Source organism: Aquarana catesbeiana, linkage group LG02 (genome assembly GCF_042186555.1).
Source record: "Aquarana catesbeiana isolate 2022-GZ linkage group LG02, ASM4218655v1, whole genome shotgun sequence".
Lineage (NCBI taxonomy): Eukaryota > Metazoa > Chordata > Amphibia > Anura > Ranidae > Aquarana > Aquarana catesbeiana.
In genome coordinates this window covers 224592-242564 of record NC_133325.1, presented here as the reverse complement: position 1 = coordinate 242564, position 17973 = coordinate 224592, and positions in this window count along the sequence as shown.

Genomic DNA, 17973 nt, shown 5'->3' with positions numbered 1-17973 from the left:
GTCCTACAACAAGTTAAATAGGCACCTGTGAGCAATTAACCACACCCCTTAATTGATAGACTGATGAAACAAGAAAAAAAAAAAAAAAGCTATTTAAAAAGTGACAGCAAAAGGCAAATTAAAAACTAAAAGGAAAAGTCCCCAAAATGCAACCCAGCAAACACCAACAGACAGCAAACACACACCAACAGACAGCAAACACCAACAGACAGCAAGACTTGTATACTCTAACACTTGTTTTTAACTCCCACTTAATCCAGCTCCACTTACACCAAGCTCCACAGCTTCAAACTGAGCATGCTCAGACTGAGTCCTACAACATGTTAAATAGGCACCTGTGAGCAATTAACCACACCCCTTAATTGATAGACTGATGAAACAAGAAAAAAAAAAAAAAAAAAAAAGCTATTTAAAAAGTGACAGCAAAAGGCAAATTAAAAACTAAAAGGAAAAGTCCCCAAAATGCAACCCAGCAAACACCAACAGACAGCAAACACACACCAACAGACAGCAAACACCAACAGACAGCAAGACTTGTATACTCTAACACTTGTTTTTAACTCCCACTTAATCCAGCTCCACTTACACCAAGCTCCACAGCTTCAAACTGAGCATGCTCAGACTGAGTCCTACAACAAGTTAAATAGGCACCTGTGAGCAATTAACCACACCCCTTAATTGATAGACTGATGAAACAAGAAAAAAAAAAAGCTATTTAAAAAGTGACAGCAAATGGCAAATTAAAAACTAAAAGCAAAAGTCCCCAAAATGCAACCCAGCAAACACCAACAGACAGCAAACACCAACAGACAGCAAGACTTGTATACTCTAACACTTGTTTTTAACTCCCACTTAATCCAGCTCCACTTACACCAAGCTCCACAGCTTCAAACTGAGCACGCTCAGACTGAGTCCTACAACAAGTTAAATAGGCACCTGTGAGCAATTAACCACACCCCTTAATTGATAGACTGATGAAACAAGAAAAAAAAAAAAAGCTATTTAAAAAGTGACAGCAAAAGGCAAATTAAAAACTAAAAGGAAAAGTCCCCAAAATGCAACCCAGCAAACACCAACAGACAGCAAACACACACCAACAGACAGCAAACACCAACAGACAGCAAGACTTGTATACTCTAACACTTGTTTTTTACTCCCACTTAATCCAGCTCCACTTACACCAAGCTCCACAGCTTCAAACTGAGCATGCTCAGACTGAGTCCTACAACAAGTTAAATAGGCACCTGTGAGCAATTAACCACACCCCTTAATTGATAGACTGATGAAACAAGAAAAAAAAAAAAGCTATTTAAAAAGTGACAGCAAAAGGCAAATTAAAAACTAAAAGCAAAAGTCCCCAAAATGCAACCCAGCAAACACCAACAGACAGCAAACACACACCAACAGACAGCAAACACCAACAGACAGCAAGACTTGTATACTCTAACACTTGTTTTTAACTCCCACTTAATCCAGCTCCACTTACACCAAGCTCCACAGCTTCAAACTGAGCATGCTCAGACTGAGTCCTACAACAAGTTAAATAGGCACCTGTGAGCAATTAACCACACCCCTTAATTGATAGACTGATGAAACAAGAGAAAAAAAAAGCTATTTAAAAAGTGACAGCAAAAGGCAAATTAAAAACTAAAAATAAAAGTCCCCAAAATGCAACCCAGCAAACACCAACAGACAGCAAACACATTCCAACAGACAGCAAACACCAACAGACAGCAAGACTTGTATACTCTAACACTTGTTTTTAACTCCCACTTAATCCAGCTCCACTTACACCAAGCTCCACAGCTTCAAACTGAGCATGCTCAGACTGAGTCCTACAACAAGTTAAATAGGCACCTGTGAGCAATTAACCACACCCCTTAATTGATAGACTGATGAAACAAGAAAAAAAAAAAAGCTATTTAAAAAGTGACAGCAAAAGGCAAATTAAAAACTAAAAGGAAAAGTCCCCAAAATGCAACCCAGCAAACACCAACAGACAGCAAACACACACCAACAGACAGCAAACACCAACAGACAGCAAGACTTGTATACTCTAACACTTGTTTTTAACTCCCACTTAATCCAGCTCCACTTACACCAAGCTCCACAGCTTCAAACTGAGCACGCTCAGACTGAGTCCTACAACAAGTTAAATAGGCACCTGTGAGCAATTAACCACACCCCTTAATTGATAGACTGATGAAACAAGAGAAAAAAAAAAAAAAAGCTATTTAAAAAGTGACAGCAAAAGGCAAATTAAAACTAAAAGGAAAAGTCCCCAAAATGCAACCCAGCAAACACCAACAGACAGCAAACACACACCAACAGACAGCAAACACCAACAGACAGCAAGACTTGTATACTCTAACACTTGTTTTTAATTCCCACTTAATCCAGCTCCACTTACACCAAGCTCCACAGCTTCAAACTGAGCATGCTCAGACTGAGTCCTACAACAAGTTAAATAGGCACCTGTAATCAATTAACCACACCCCTTAATTGATAGACTGATGAAACAAGAAAAAAAAAAAAAGCTATTTAAAAAGTGACAGCAAAAGGCAAATTAAAAACTAAAAGGAAAAGTCCCCAAAATGCAACCCAGCAAACACCAACAGACAGCAAACACACACCAACAGACAGCAAACACCAACAGACAGCAAGACTTGTATACTCTAACACTTGTTTTTAACTCCCACTTAATCCAGCTCCACTTACACCAAGCTCCACAGCTTCAAACTGAGCATGCTCAGACTGAGTCCTACAACAAGTTAAATAGGCACCTGTGAGCAATTAACCACACCCCTTAATTGATAGACTGATGAAACAAGAAAAAAAAAAAAAAAAGCTATTTAAAAAGTGACAGCAAAAGGCAAATTAAAAACTAAAAGCAAAAGTCCCCAAAATGCAACCCAGCAAACACCAACAGACAGCAAACACACACCAACAGACAGCAAACACCAACAGACAGCAAGACTTGTATACTCTAACACTTTTTTTTAACTCCCACTTAATCCAGCTCCACTTACACCAAGTTCCACAGCTTCAAACTGAGCATGCTCAGACTGAGTCCTACAACAAGTTAAATAGGCACCTGTAATCAATTAACCACACCCCTTAATTGATAGACTGATGAAACAAGAAAAAAAAAAAAAGCTATTTAAAAAGTGACAGCAAAAGGCAAATTAAAAACTAAAAGGAAAAGTCCCCAAAATGCAACCCAGCAAACACCAACAGACAGCAAACACACACCAACAGACAGCAAACACCAACAGACAGCAAGACTTGTATACTCTAACACTTGTTTTTAACTCCCACTTAATCCAGCTCCACTTACACCAAGCTCCACAGCTTCAAACTGAGCACGCTCAGACTGAGTCCTACAACAAGTTAAATAGGCACCTGTGAGCAATTAACCACACCCCTTAATTGATAGACTGATGAAACAAGAAAAAAAAAAAAAAGCTATTTAAAAAGTGACAGCAAAAGGCAAATTAAAAACTAAAAGGAAAAGTCCCCAAAATGCAACCCAGCAAACACCAACAGACAGCAAACACACACCAACAGACAGCAAACACCAACAGACAGCAAGACTTGTATACTCTAACACTTGTTTTTAACTCCCACTTAATCCAGCTCCACTTACACCAAGCTCCACAGCTTCAAACTGAGCATGCTCAGACTGAGTCCTACAACAAGTTAAATAGGCACCTGTGAGCAATTAACCACACCCCTTAATTGATAGACTGATGAAACAAGAAAAAAAAAAAAGCTATTTAAAAAGTGACAGTTAAAGGCAAATTAAAAACTAAAAGCAAAAGTCCCCAAAATGCAACCCAGCAAACACCAACAGACAGCAAACACCAACAGACAGCAAGACTTGTATACTCTAACACTTGTTTTTAACTCCCACTTAATCCAGCCCCACTTACACCAAGCTCCACAGCTTCAAACTGAGCATGCTCAGACTGAGTCCTACAACAAGTTAAATAGGCACCTGTGAGCAATTAACCACACCCCTTAATTGATAGACTGATGAAACAAGAAAAAAAAAAAAGCTATTTAAAAAGTGACAGCAAAAGGCAAATTAAAAACTAAAAGCAAAAGTCCCCAAAATGCAACCCAGCAAACACCAACAGACAGCAAACACACACCAACAGACAGCAAACACCAACAGACAGCAAGACTTGTATACTCTAACACTTGTTTTTAACTCCCACTTAATCCAGCTCCACTTACACCAAGCTCCACAGCTTCAAACTGAGCACGCTCAGACTGAGTCCTACAACAAGTTAAATAGGCACCTGTGAGCAATTAACCACACCCCTTAATTGATAGACTGATGAAACAAGAAAAAAAAAAAAAGCTATTTAAAAAGTGACAGCAAAAGGCAAATTAAAAACTAAAAGGAAAAGTCCCCAAAATGCAACCCAGCAAACACCAACAGACAGCAAACACACACCAACAGACAGCAAACACCAACAGACAGCAAGACTTGTATACTCTAACACTTGTTTTTAACTCCCACTTAATCCAGCTCCACTTACACCAAGCTCCACAGCTTCAAACTGAGCACGCTCAGACTGAGTCCTACAACAAGTTAAATAGGCACCTGTGAGCAATTAACCACACCCCTTAATTGATAGACTGATGAAACAAGAAAAAAAAAAAAAAAGCTATTTAAAAAGTGACAGCAAAAGGCAAATTAAAAACTAAAAGGAAAAGTCCCCAAAATGCAACCCAGCAAACACCAACAGACAGCAAACACACACCAACAGACAGCAAACACCAACAGACAGCAAGACTTGTATACTCTAACACTTGTTTTTAACTCCCACTTAATCCAGCTCCACTTACACCAAGCTCCACAGCTTCAAACTGAGCATGCTCAGACTGAGTCCTACAACATGTTAAATAGGCACCTGTGAGCAATTAACCACACCCCTTAATTGATAGACTGATGAAACAAGAAAAAAAAAAAAGCTATTTAAAAAGTGACAGCAAAAGGCAAATTAAAAACTAAAAGGAAAAGTCCCCAAAATGCAACCCAGCAAACACCAACAGACAGCAAACACACACCAACAGACAGCAAACACCAACAGACAGCAAGACTTGTATACTCTAACACTTGTTTTTAACTCCCACTTAATCCAGCTCCACTTACACCAAGCTCCACAGCTTCAAACTGAGCATGCTCAGACTGAGTCCTACAACAAGTTAAATAGGCACCTGTGAGCAATTAACCACACCCCTTAATTGATAGACTGATGAAACAAGAAAAAAAAAAAAGCTATTTAAAAAGTGACAGCAAATGGCAAATTAAAAACTAAAAGCAAAAGTCCCCAAAATGCAACCCAGCAAACACCAACAGACAGCAAACACCAACAGACAGCAAGACTTGTATACTCTAACACTTGTTTTTAACTCCCACTTAATCCAGCTCCACTTACACCAAGCTCCACAGCTTCAAACTGAGCACGCTCAGACTGAGTCCTACAACAAGTTAAATAGGCACCTGTGAGCAATTAACCACACCCCTTAATTGATAGACTGATGAAACAAGAAAAAAAAAAAAAGCTATTTAAAAAGTGACAGCAAAAGGCAAATTAAAAACTAAAAGGAAAAGTCCCCAAAATGCAACCCAGCAAACACCAACAGACAGCAAACACACACCAACAGACAGCAAACACCAACAGACAGCAAGACTTGTATACTCTAACACTTGTTTTTTACTCCCACTTAATCCAGCTCCACTTACACCAAGCTCCACAGCTTCAAACTGAGCATGCTCAGACTGAGTCCTACAACAAGTTAAATAGGCACCTGTGAGCAATTAACCACACCCCTTAATTGATAGACTGATGAAACAAGAAAAAAAAAAAAGCTATTTAAAAAGTGACAGCAAAAGGCAAATTAAAAACTAAAAGCAAAAGTCCCCAAAATGCAACCCAGCAAACACCAACAGACAGCAAACACACACCAACAGACAGCAAACACCAACAGACAGCAAGACTTGTATACTCTAACACTTGTTTTTAACTCCCACTTAATCCAGCTCCACTTACACCAAGCTCCACAGCTTCAAACTGAGCACGCTCAGACTGAGTCCTACAACAAGTTAAATAGGCACCTGTGAGCAATTAACCACACCCCTTAATTGATAGACTGATGAAACAAGAAAAAAAAAAAAGCTATTTAAAAAGTGACAGCAAAAGGCAAATTAAAAACTAAAAGGAAAAGTCCCCAAAATGCAACCCAGCAAACACCAACAGACAGCAAACACACACCAACAGACAGCAAACACCAACAGACAGCAAGACTTGTATACTCTAACACTTGTTTTTTACTCCCACTTAATCCAGCTCCACTTACACCAAGCTCCACAGCTTCAAACTGAGCATGCTCAGACTGAGTCCTACAACAAGTTAAATAGGCACCTGTGAGCAATTAACCACACCCCTTAATTGATAGACTGATGAAACAAGAAAAAAAAAAAAGCTATTTAAAAAGTGACAGCAAAAGGCAAATTAAAAACTAAAAGCAAAAGTCCCCAAAATGCAACCCAGCAAACACCAACAGACAGCAAACACACACCAACAGACAGCAAACACCAACAGACAGCAAGACTTGTATACTCTAACACTTGTTTTTAACTCCCACTTAATCCAGCTCCACTTACACCAAGCTCCACAGCTTCAAACTGAGCATGCTCAGACTGAGTCCTACAACAAGTTAAATAGGCACCTGTGAGCAATTAACCACACCCCTTAATTGATAGACTGATGAAACAAGAGAAAAAAAAAAGCTATTTAAAAAGTGACAGCAAAAGGCAAATTAAAAACTAAAAATAAAAGTCCCCAAAATGCAACCCAGCAAACACCAACAGACAGCAAACACATTCCAACAGACAGCAAACACCAACAGACAGCAAGACTTGTATACTCTAACACTTGTTTTTAACTCCCACTTAATCCAGCTCCACTTACACCAAGCTCCACAGCTTCAAACTGAGCACGCTCAGACTGAGTCCTACAACAAGTTAAATAGGCACCTGTGAGCAATTAACCACACCCCTTAATTGATAGACTGATGAAACAAGAAAAAAAAAAAAGCTATTTAAAAAGTGACAGCAAAAGGCAAATTAAAAACTAAAAGGAAAAGTCCCCAAAATGCAACCCAGCAAACACCAACAGACAGCAAACACACACCAACAGACAGCAAACACCAACAGACAGCAAGACTTGTATACTCTAACACTTGTTTTTAACTCCCACTTAATCCAGCTCCACTTACACCAAGCTCCACAGCTTCAAACTGAGCATGCTCAGACTGAGTCCTACAACAAGTTAAATAGGCACCTGTGAGCAATTAACCACACCCCTTAATTGATAGACTGATGAAACAAGAAAAAAAAAAAAAAAAAAAAGCTATTTAAAAAGTGACAGCAAAAGGCAAATTAAAAACTAAAAGGAAAAGTCCCCAAAATGCAACCCAGCAAACACCAACAGACAGCAAACACACACCAACAGACAGCAAACACCAACAGACAGCAAGACTTGTATACTCTAACACTTGTTTTTAACTCCCACTTAATCCAGCTCCACTTACACCAAGCTCCACAGCTTCAAACTGAGCACGCTCAGACTGAGTCCTACAACAAGTTAAATAGGCACCTGTGAGCAATTAACCACACCCCTTAATTGATAGACTGATGAAACAAGAAAAAAAAAAAAGCTATTTAAAAAGTGACAGCAAAAGGCAAATTAAAAACTAAAAGGAAAAGTCCCCAAAATGCAACCCAGCAAACACCAACAGACAGCAAACACACACCAACAGACAGCAAACACCAACAGACAGCAAGACTTGTATACTCTAACACTTGTTTTTAACTCCCACTTAATCCAGCTCCACTTACACCAAGCTCCACAGCTTCAAACTGAGCATGCTCAGACTGAGTCCTACAACAAGTTAAATAGGCACCTGTGAGCAATTAACCACACCCCTTAATTGATAGACTGATGAAACAAGAAAAAAAAAAAAGCTATTTAAAAAGTGACAGCAAAAGGCAAATTAAAAACTAAAAGGAAAAGTCCCCAAAATGCAACCCAGCAAACACCAACAGACAGCAAACACACACCAACAGACAGCAAACACCAACAGACAGCAAGACTTGTATACTCTAACACTTGTTTTTAACTCCCACTTAATCCAGCTCCACTTACACCAAGCTCCACAGCTTCAAACTGAGCACGCTCAGACTGAGTCCTACAACAAGTTAAATAGGCACCTGTGAGCAATTAACCACACCCCTTAATTGATAGACTGATGAAACAAGAGAAAAAAAAAAAAAAGCTATTTAAAAAGTGACAGCAAAAGGCAAATTAAAACTAAAAGGAAAAGTCCCCAAAATGCAACCCAGCAAACACCAACAGACAGCAAACACACACCAACAGACAGCAAACACCAACAGACAGCAAGACTTGTATACTCTAACACTTGTTTTTAATTCTCACTTAATCCAGCTCCACTTACACCAAGCTCCACAGCTTCAAACTGAGCATGCTCAGACTGAGTCCTACAACAAGTTAAATAGGCACCTGTAATCAATTAACCACACCCCTTAATTGATAGACTGATGAAACAAGAAAAAAAAAAAAAAGCTATTTAAAAAGTGACAGCAAAAGGCAAATTAAAAACTAAAAGGAAAAGTCCCCAAAATGCAACCCAGCAAACACCAACAGACAGCAAACACACACCAACAGACAGCAAACACCAACAGACAGCAAGACTTGTATACTCTAACACTTGTTTTTAACTCCCACTTAATCCAGCTCCACTTACACCAAGCTCCACAGCTTCAAACTGAGCACGCTCAGACTGAGTCCTACAACAAGTTAAATAGGCACCTGTGAGCAATTAACCACACCCCTTAATTGATAGACTGATGAAACAAGAAAAAAAAAAAAAAAGCTATTTAAAAAGTGACAGCAAAAGGCAAATTAAAAACTAAAAGGAAAAGTCCCCAAAATGCAACCCAGCAAACACCAACAGACAGCAAACACACACCAACAGACAGCAAACACCAACAGACAGCAAGACTTGTATACTCTAACACTTGTTTTTAACTCCCACTTAATCCAGCTCCACTTACACCAAGCTCCACAGCTTCAAACTGAGCATGCTCAGACTGAGTCCTACAACAAGTTAAATAGGCACCTGTGAGCAATTAACCACACCCCTTAATTGATAGACTGATGAAACAAGAAAAAAAAAAAAAAAAGCTATTTAAAAAGTGACAGCAAAAGGCAAATTAAAAACTAAAAGCAAAAGTCCCCAAAATGCAACCCAGCAAACACCAACAGACAGCAAACACACACCAACAGACAGCAAACACCAACAGACAGCAAGACTTGTATACTCTAACACTTTTTTTTAACTCCCACTTAATCCAGCTCCACTTACACCAAGTTCCACAGCTTCAAACTGAGCATGCTCAGACTGAGTCCTACAACAAGTTAAATAGGCACCTGTAATCAATTAACCACACCCCTTAATTGATAGACTGATGAAACAAGAAAAAAAAAAAAAAGCTATTTAAAAAGTGACAGCAAAAGGCAAATTAAAAACTAAAAGGAAAAGTCCCCAAAATGCAACCCAGCAAACACCAACAGACAGCAAACACACACCAACAGACAGCAAACACCAACAGACAGCAAGACTTGTATACTCTAACACTTGTTTTTAACTCCCACTTAATCCAGCTCCACTTACACCAAGCTCCACAGCTTCAAACTGAGCACGCTCAGACTGAGTCCTACAACAAGTTAAATAGGCACCTGTGAGCAATTAACCACACCCCTTAATTGATAGACTGATGAAACAAGAAAAAAAAAAAAAAGCTATTTAAAAAGTGACAGCAAAAGGCAAATTAAAAACTAAAAGGAAAAGTCCCCAAAATGCAACCCAGCAAACACCAACAGACAGCAAACACACACCAACAGACAGCAAACACCAACAGACAGCAAGACTTGTATACTCTAACACTTGTTTTTAACTCCCACTTAATCCAGCTCCACTTACACCAAGCTCCACAGCTTCAAACTGAGCATGCTCAGACTGAGTCCTACAACAAGTTAAATAGGCACCTGTGAGCAATTAACCACACCCCTTAATTGATAGACTGATGAAACAAGAAAAAAAAAAAAAAAAAAGCTATTTAAAAAGTGACAGCAAAAGGCAAATTAAAAACTAAAAGCAAAAGTCCCCAAAATGCAACCCAGCAAACACCAACAGACAGCAAACACACACCAACAGACAGCAAACACCAACAGACAGCAAGACTTGTATACTCTAACACTTGTTTTTAACTCCCACTTAATCCAGCTCCACTTACACCAAGCTCCACAGCTTCAAACTGAGCATGCTCAGACTGAGTCCTACAACAAGTTAAATAGGCACCTGTGAGCAATTAACCACACCCCTTAATTGATAGACTGATGAAACAAGAAAAAAAAAAAAAAGCTATTTAAAAAGTGACAGCAAAAGGCAAATTAAAAACTAAAAGGAAAAGTCCCCAAAATGCAACTCAGCAAACACCAACAGACAGCAAACACACACCAACAGACAGCAAACACCAACAGACAGCAAGACTTTTATACTCTAACACTTGTTTTTAACTCCCACTTAATCCAGCTCCACTTACACCAAGCTCCACAGCTTCAAACTGAGCATGCTCAGACTGAGTCCTACAACAAGTTAAATAGGCACCTGTAAGCAATTAATCACACCCCTTAATTGATAGACTGATGAAACAAGAAAAAAAAAAAAAAAAAAGCTATTTAAAAAGTGACAGCAAAAGGCAAATTAAAAACTAAAAGCAAAAGTCCCCAAAATGCAACCCAGCAAACACCAACAGACAGCAAACACACACCAACAGACAGCAAACACCAACAGACAGCAAGACTTGTATACTCTAACACTTGTTTTTAACTCCCACTTAATCCAGCTCCACTTACACCAAGCTCCACAGCTTCAAACTGAGCATGCTCAGACTGAGTCCTACAACAAGTTAAATAGGCACCTGTGAGCAATTAACCACACCCCTTAATTGATAGACTGATGAAACAAGAAAAAAAAAAAAAAAAGCTATTTAAAAAGTGACAGCAAAAGGCAAATTAAAAACTAAAAGGAAAAGTCCCCAAAATGCAACTCAGCAAACACCAACAGACAGCAAACACACACCAACAGACAGCAAACACCAACAGACAGCAAGACTTGTATACTCTAACACTTGTTTTTAACTCCCACTTAATCCAGCTCCACTTACACCAAGCTCCACAGCTTCAAACTGAGCATGCTCAGACTGAGTCCTACAACAAGTTAAATAGGCACCTGTAAGCAATTAATCACACCCCTTAATTGATAGACTGATGAAACAAGAAAAAAAAAAAAAAAAGCTATTTAAAAATTGACAGCAAAAGGCAAATTAAAAACTAAAAGGAAAAGTCCCCAAAATGCAACCCAGCAAACACCAACAGACAGCAAACACACACCAACAGACAGCAAACACCAACAGACAGCAAGACTTGTATACTCTAACACTTGTTTTTAACTCCCACTTAATCCAGCTCCACTTACACCAAGCTCCACAGATTCAAACTGAGCACGCTCAGACTGAGTCCTACAACAAGTTAAATAGGCACCTGTGAGCAATTAACCACACCCCTTAATTGATAGACTGATGAAACAAGAGAAAAAAAAAAAGCTATTTAAAAAGTGACAGCAAAAGGCAAATTAAAAACTAAAAGGAAAAGTCCCCAAAATGCAACCCAGCAAACACCAACAGACAGCAAACACACACCAACAGACAGCAAACACCAACAGACAGCAAGACTTGTATACTCTAACACTTGTTTTTAACTCCCACTTAATCCAGCTCCACTTACACCAAGCTCCACAGCTTCAAACTGAGCATGCTCAGACTGAGTCCTACAACAAGTTAAATAGGCACCTGTGAGCAATTAACCACACCCCTTAATTGATAGACTGATGAAACAAGAAAAAAAAAAAAGCTATTTAAAAATTGACAGCAAAAGGCAAATTAAAAACTAAAAGGAAAAGTCCCCAAAATGCAACCCAGCAAACACCAACAGACAGCAAACACACACCAACAGACAGCAAACACCAACAGACAGCAAGACTTGTATACTCTAACACTTGTTTTTAACTCCCACTTAATCCAGCTCCACTTACACCAAGCTCCACAGCTTCAAACTGAGCAGGCTCAGACTGAGTCCTACAACATGTTAAATAGGCACCTGTGAGCAATTAACCACACCCCTTAATTGATAGACTGATGAAACAAGAGGAAAAAAAAAGCTATTTAAAAAGTGACAGCAAAAGGCAAATTAAAAACTAAAAGGAAAAGTCCCCAAAATGCAACCCAGCAAACACCAACAGACAGCAAACACACACCAACAGACAGCAAACACCAACAGACAGCAAGACTTGTATACTCTAATACTTGTTTTTAACTCCCACTTAATCCAGCTCCACTTACACCAAGCTCCACAGCTTCAAACTGAGCATGCTCAGACTGAGTCCTACAACAAGTTAAATAGGCACCTGTAAGCAATTAACCACACCCCTTAATTGATAGACTGATGAAACAAGAAAAAAAAAAAAAGCTATTTAAAAAGTGACAGCAAAAGGCAAATTAAAAACTAAAAGGAAAAGTCCCCAAAATGCAACCCAGCAAACACCAACAGACAGCAAACACACACCAACAGACAGCAAACACCAACAGACAGCAAGACTTGTATACTCTAACACTTGTTTTTAACTCCCACTTAATCCAGCTCCACTTACACCAAGCTCCACAGCTTCAAACTGAGCATGCTCAGACTGAGTCCTACAACAAGTTAAATAGGCACCTGTGAGCAATTAACCACACCCCTTAATTGATAGACTGATGAAACAAGAAAAAAAAAAAAAAAAAGCTATTTAAAAAGTGACAGCAAAAGGCAAATTAAAAACTAAAAGCAAAAGTCCCCAAAATGCAACCCAGCAAACACCAACAGACAGCAAACACACACCAACAGACAGCAAACACCAACAGACAGCAAGACTTGTATACTCTAACACTTGTTTTTAACTCCCACTTAATCCAGCTCCACTTACACCAAGCTCCACAGCTTCAAACTGAGCATGCTCAGACTGAGTCCTACAACAAGTTAAATAGGCACCTGTGAGCAATTAACCACACCCCTTAATTGATAGACTGATGAAACAAGAAAAAAAAAAAAAAAAGCTATTTAAAAAGTGACAGCAAAAGGCAAATTAAAAACTGAAAGGAAAAGTCCCCAAAATGCAACTCAGCAAACACCAACAGACAGCAAACACACACCAACAGACAGCAAACACCAACAGACAGCAAGACTTGTATACTCTAACACTTGTTTTTAACTCCCACTTAATCCAGCTCCACTTACACCAAGCTCCACAGCTTCAAACTGAGCATGCTCAGACTGAGTCCTACAACAAGTTAAATAGGCACCTGTAAGCAATTAATCACACCCCTTAATTGATAGACTGATGAAACAAGAAAAAAAAAAAAAAAAAGCTATTTAAAAAGTGACAGCAAAAGGCAAATTAAAAACTAAAAGCAAAAGTCCCCAAAATGCAACCCAGCAAACACCAACAGACAGCAAACACACACAAACAGACAGCAAACACCAACAGACAGCAAGACTTGTATACTCTAACACTTGTTTTTAACTCCCACTTAATCCAGCTCCACTTACACCAAGCTCCACAGCTTCAAACTGAGCATGCTCAGACTGAGTCCTACAACAAGTTAAATAGGCACCTGTGAGCAATTAACCACACCCCTTAATTGATAGACTGATGAAACAAGAAAAAAAAAAAAAAAAGCTATTTAAAAAGTGACAGCAAAAGGCAAATTAAAAACTAAAAGGAAAAGTCCCCAAAATGCAACTCAGCAAACACCAACAGACAGCAAACACACACCAACAGACAGCAAACACCAACAGACAGCAAGACTTGTATACTCTAACACTTGTTTTTAACTCCCACTTAATCCAGCTCCACTTACACCAAGCTCCACAGCTTCAAACTGAGCATGCTCAGACTGAGTCCTACAACAAGTTAAATAGGCACCTGTAAGCAATTAATCACACCCCTTAATTGATAGACTGATGAAACAAGAAAAAAAAAAAAAAAAGCTATTTAAAAATTGACAGCAAAAGGCAAATTAAAAACTAAAAGGAAAAGTCCCCAAAATGCAACCCAGCAAACACCAACAGACAGCAAACACACACCAACAGACAGCAAACACCAACAGACAGCAAGACTTGTATACTCTAACACTTGTTTTTAACTCCCACTTAATCCAGCTCCACTTACACCAAGCTCCACAGCTTCAAACTGAGCACGCTCAGACTGAGTCCTACAACAAGTTAAATAGGCACCTGTGAGCAATTAACCACACCCCTTAATTGATAGACTGATGAAACAAGAGAAAAAAAAAAAGCTATTTAAAAAGTGACAGCAAAAGGCAAATTAAAAACTAAAAGGAAAAGTCCCCAAAATGCAACCCAGCAAACACCAACAGACAGCAAACACACACCAACAGACAGCAAACACCAACAGACAGCAAGACTTGTATACTCTAACACTTGTTTTTAACTCCCACTTAATCCAGCTCCACTTACACCAAGCTCCACAGCTTCAAACTGAGCATGCTCAGACTGAGTCCTACAACAAGTTAAATAGGCACCTGTGAGCAATTAACCACACCCCTTAATTGATAGACTGATGAAACAAGAAAAAAAAAAAGCTATTTAAAAATTGACAGCAAAAGGCAAATTAAAAACTAAAAGGAAAAGTCCCCAAAATGCAACCCAGCAAACACCAACAGACAGCAAACACACACCAACAGACAGCAAACACCAACAGACAGCAAGACTTGTATACTCTAACACTTGTTTTTAACTCCCACTTAATCCAGCTCCACTTACACCAAGCTCCACAGCTTCAAACTGAGCAGGCTCAGACTGAGTCCTACAACATGTTAAATAGGCACCTGTGAGCAATTAACCACACCCCTTAATTGATAGACTGATGAAACAAGAGGAAAAAAAAAGCTATTTAAAAAGTGACAGCAAAAGGCAAATTAAAAACTAAAAGGAAAAGTCCCCAAAATGCAACCCAGCAAACACCAACAGACAGCAAACACACACCAACAGACAGCAAACACCAACAGACAGCAAGACTTGTATACTCTAACACTTGTTTTTAACTCCCACTTAATCCAGCTCCACTTACACCAAGCTCCACAGCTTCAAACTGAGCATGCTCAGACTGAGTCCTACAACAAGTTAAATAGGCACCTGTAAGCAATTAACCACACCCCTTAATTGATAGACTGATGAAACAAGAAAAAAAAAAAAAAGCTATTTAAAAAGTGACAGCAAAAGGCAAATTAAAAACTAAAAGGAAAAGTCCCCAAAATGCAACCCAGCAAACACCAACAGACAGCAAACACACACCAACAGACAGCAAACACCAACAGACAGCAAGACTTGTATACTCTAACACTTGTTTTTAACTCCCACTTAATCCAGCTCCACTTACACCAAGCTCCACAGCTTCAAACTGAGCATGCTCAGACTGAGTCCTACAACAAGTTAAATAGGCACCTGTGAGCAATTAACCACACCCCTTAATTGATAGACTGATGAAACAAGAAAAAAAAAAAAAAAGCTATTTAAAAAGTGACAGCAAAAGGCAAGTTAAAAACTAAAAGGAAAAGTCCCCAAAATGCAACCCAGCAAACACCAACAGACAGCAAACATACACCAACAGACAGCAAACACCAACAGACAGCAAGACTTGTATACTCTAACACTTGTTTTTAACTCCCACTTAATCCAGCTCCACTTACACCAAGCTCCACAGCTTCAAACTGAGCACGCTCAGACTGAGTCCTACAACAAGTTAAATAGGCACCTGTGAGCAATTAACCACACCCCTTAATTGATAGACTGATGAAACAAGAAAAAAAAAAAAGCTATTTAAAAAGTGACAGCAAAAGGCAAATTAAAAACTAAAAGGAAAAGTCCCCAAAATGCAACCCAGCAAACACCAACAGACAGCAAACACACACCAACAGACAGCAAACACCAACAGACAGCAAGACTTGTATACTCTAACACTTGTTTTTAACTCCCACTTAATCCAGCTCCACTTACACCAAGCTCCACAGCTTCAAACTGAGCATGCTCAGACTGAGTCCTACAACACGTTAAATAGGCACCTGTGAGCAATTAACCACACCCCTTAATTGATAGACTGATGAAACAAGAAAAAAAAAAAAAAAAAGCTATTTAAAAAGTGACAGCAAAAGGCAAATTAAAAACTAAAAGGAAAAGTCCCCAAAATGCAACCCAGCAAACACCAACAGACAGCAAACACACACCAACAGACAGCAAACACCAACAGACAGCAAGACTTGTATACTCTAACACTTGTTTTTAACTCCCACTTAATCCAGCTCCACTTACACCAAGCTCCACAGATTCAAACTGAGCACGCTCAGACTGAGTCCTACAATAAGTTAAATAGGCACCTGTGAGCAATTAACCACACCCCTTAATTGATAGACTGATGAAACAAGAAAAAAAAAAAAAAAAAGCTATTTAAAAAGTGACAGCAAAAGGCAAATTAAAAACTAAAAGGAAAAGTCCCCAAAATGCAACCCAGCAAACACCAACAGACAGCAAACACACACCAACAGACAGCAAACACCAACAGACAGCAAGACTTGTATACTCTAACACTTGTTTTTAACTCCCACTTAATCCAGCTCCACTTACACCAAGCTCCACAGCTTCAAACTGAGCATGCTCAGACTGAGTCCTACAACAAGTTAAATAGGCACCTGTGAGCAATTAACCACACCCCTTAATTGATAGACTGATGAAACAAGAAAAAAAAAAAAAGCTATTTAAAAAGTGACAGTTAAAGGCAAATTAAAAACTAAAAGCAAAAGTCCCCAAAATGCAACCCAGCAAACACCAACAGACAGCAAACACCAACAGACAGCAAGACTTGTATACTCTAACACTTGTTTTTAACTCCCACTTAATCCAGCCCCACTTACACCAAGCTCCACAGCTTCAAACTGAGCATGCTCAGACTGAGTCCTACAACAAGTTAAATAGGCACCTGTGAGCAATTAACCACACCCCTTAATTGATAGACTGATGAAACAAGAAAAAAAAAAAAAGCTATTTAAAAAGTGACAGCAAAAGGCAAATTAAAAACTAAAAGCAAAAGTCCCCAAAATGCAACCCAGCAAACACCAACAGACAGCAAACACACACCAACAGACAGCAAACACCAACAGACAGCAAGACTTGTATACTCTAACACTTGTTTTTAACTCCCACTTAATCCAGCTCCACTTACACCAAGCTCCACAGCTTCAAACTGAGCACGCTCAGACTGAGTCCTACAACAAGTTAAATAGGCACCTGTGAGCAATTAACCACACCCCTTAATTGATAGACTGATGAAACAAGAAAAAAAAAAAAAGCTATTTAAAAAGTGACAGCAAAAGGCAAATTAAAAACTAAAAGGAAAAGTCCCCAAAATGCAACCCAGCAAACACCAACAGACAGCAAACACACACCAACAGACAGCAAACACCAACAGACAGCAAGACTTGTATACTCTAACACTTGTTTTTAACTCCCACTTAATCCAGCTCCACTTACACCAAGCTCCACAGCTTCAAACTGAGCACGCTCAGACTGAGTCCTACAACAAGTTAAATAGGCACCTGTGAGCAATTAACCACACCCCTTAATTGATAGACTGATGAAACAAGAAAAAAAAAAAAAAAGCTATTTAAAAAGTGACAGCAAAAGGCAAATTAAAAACTAAAAGGAA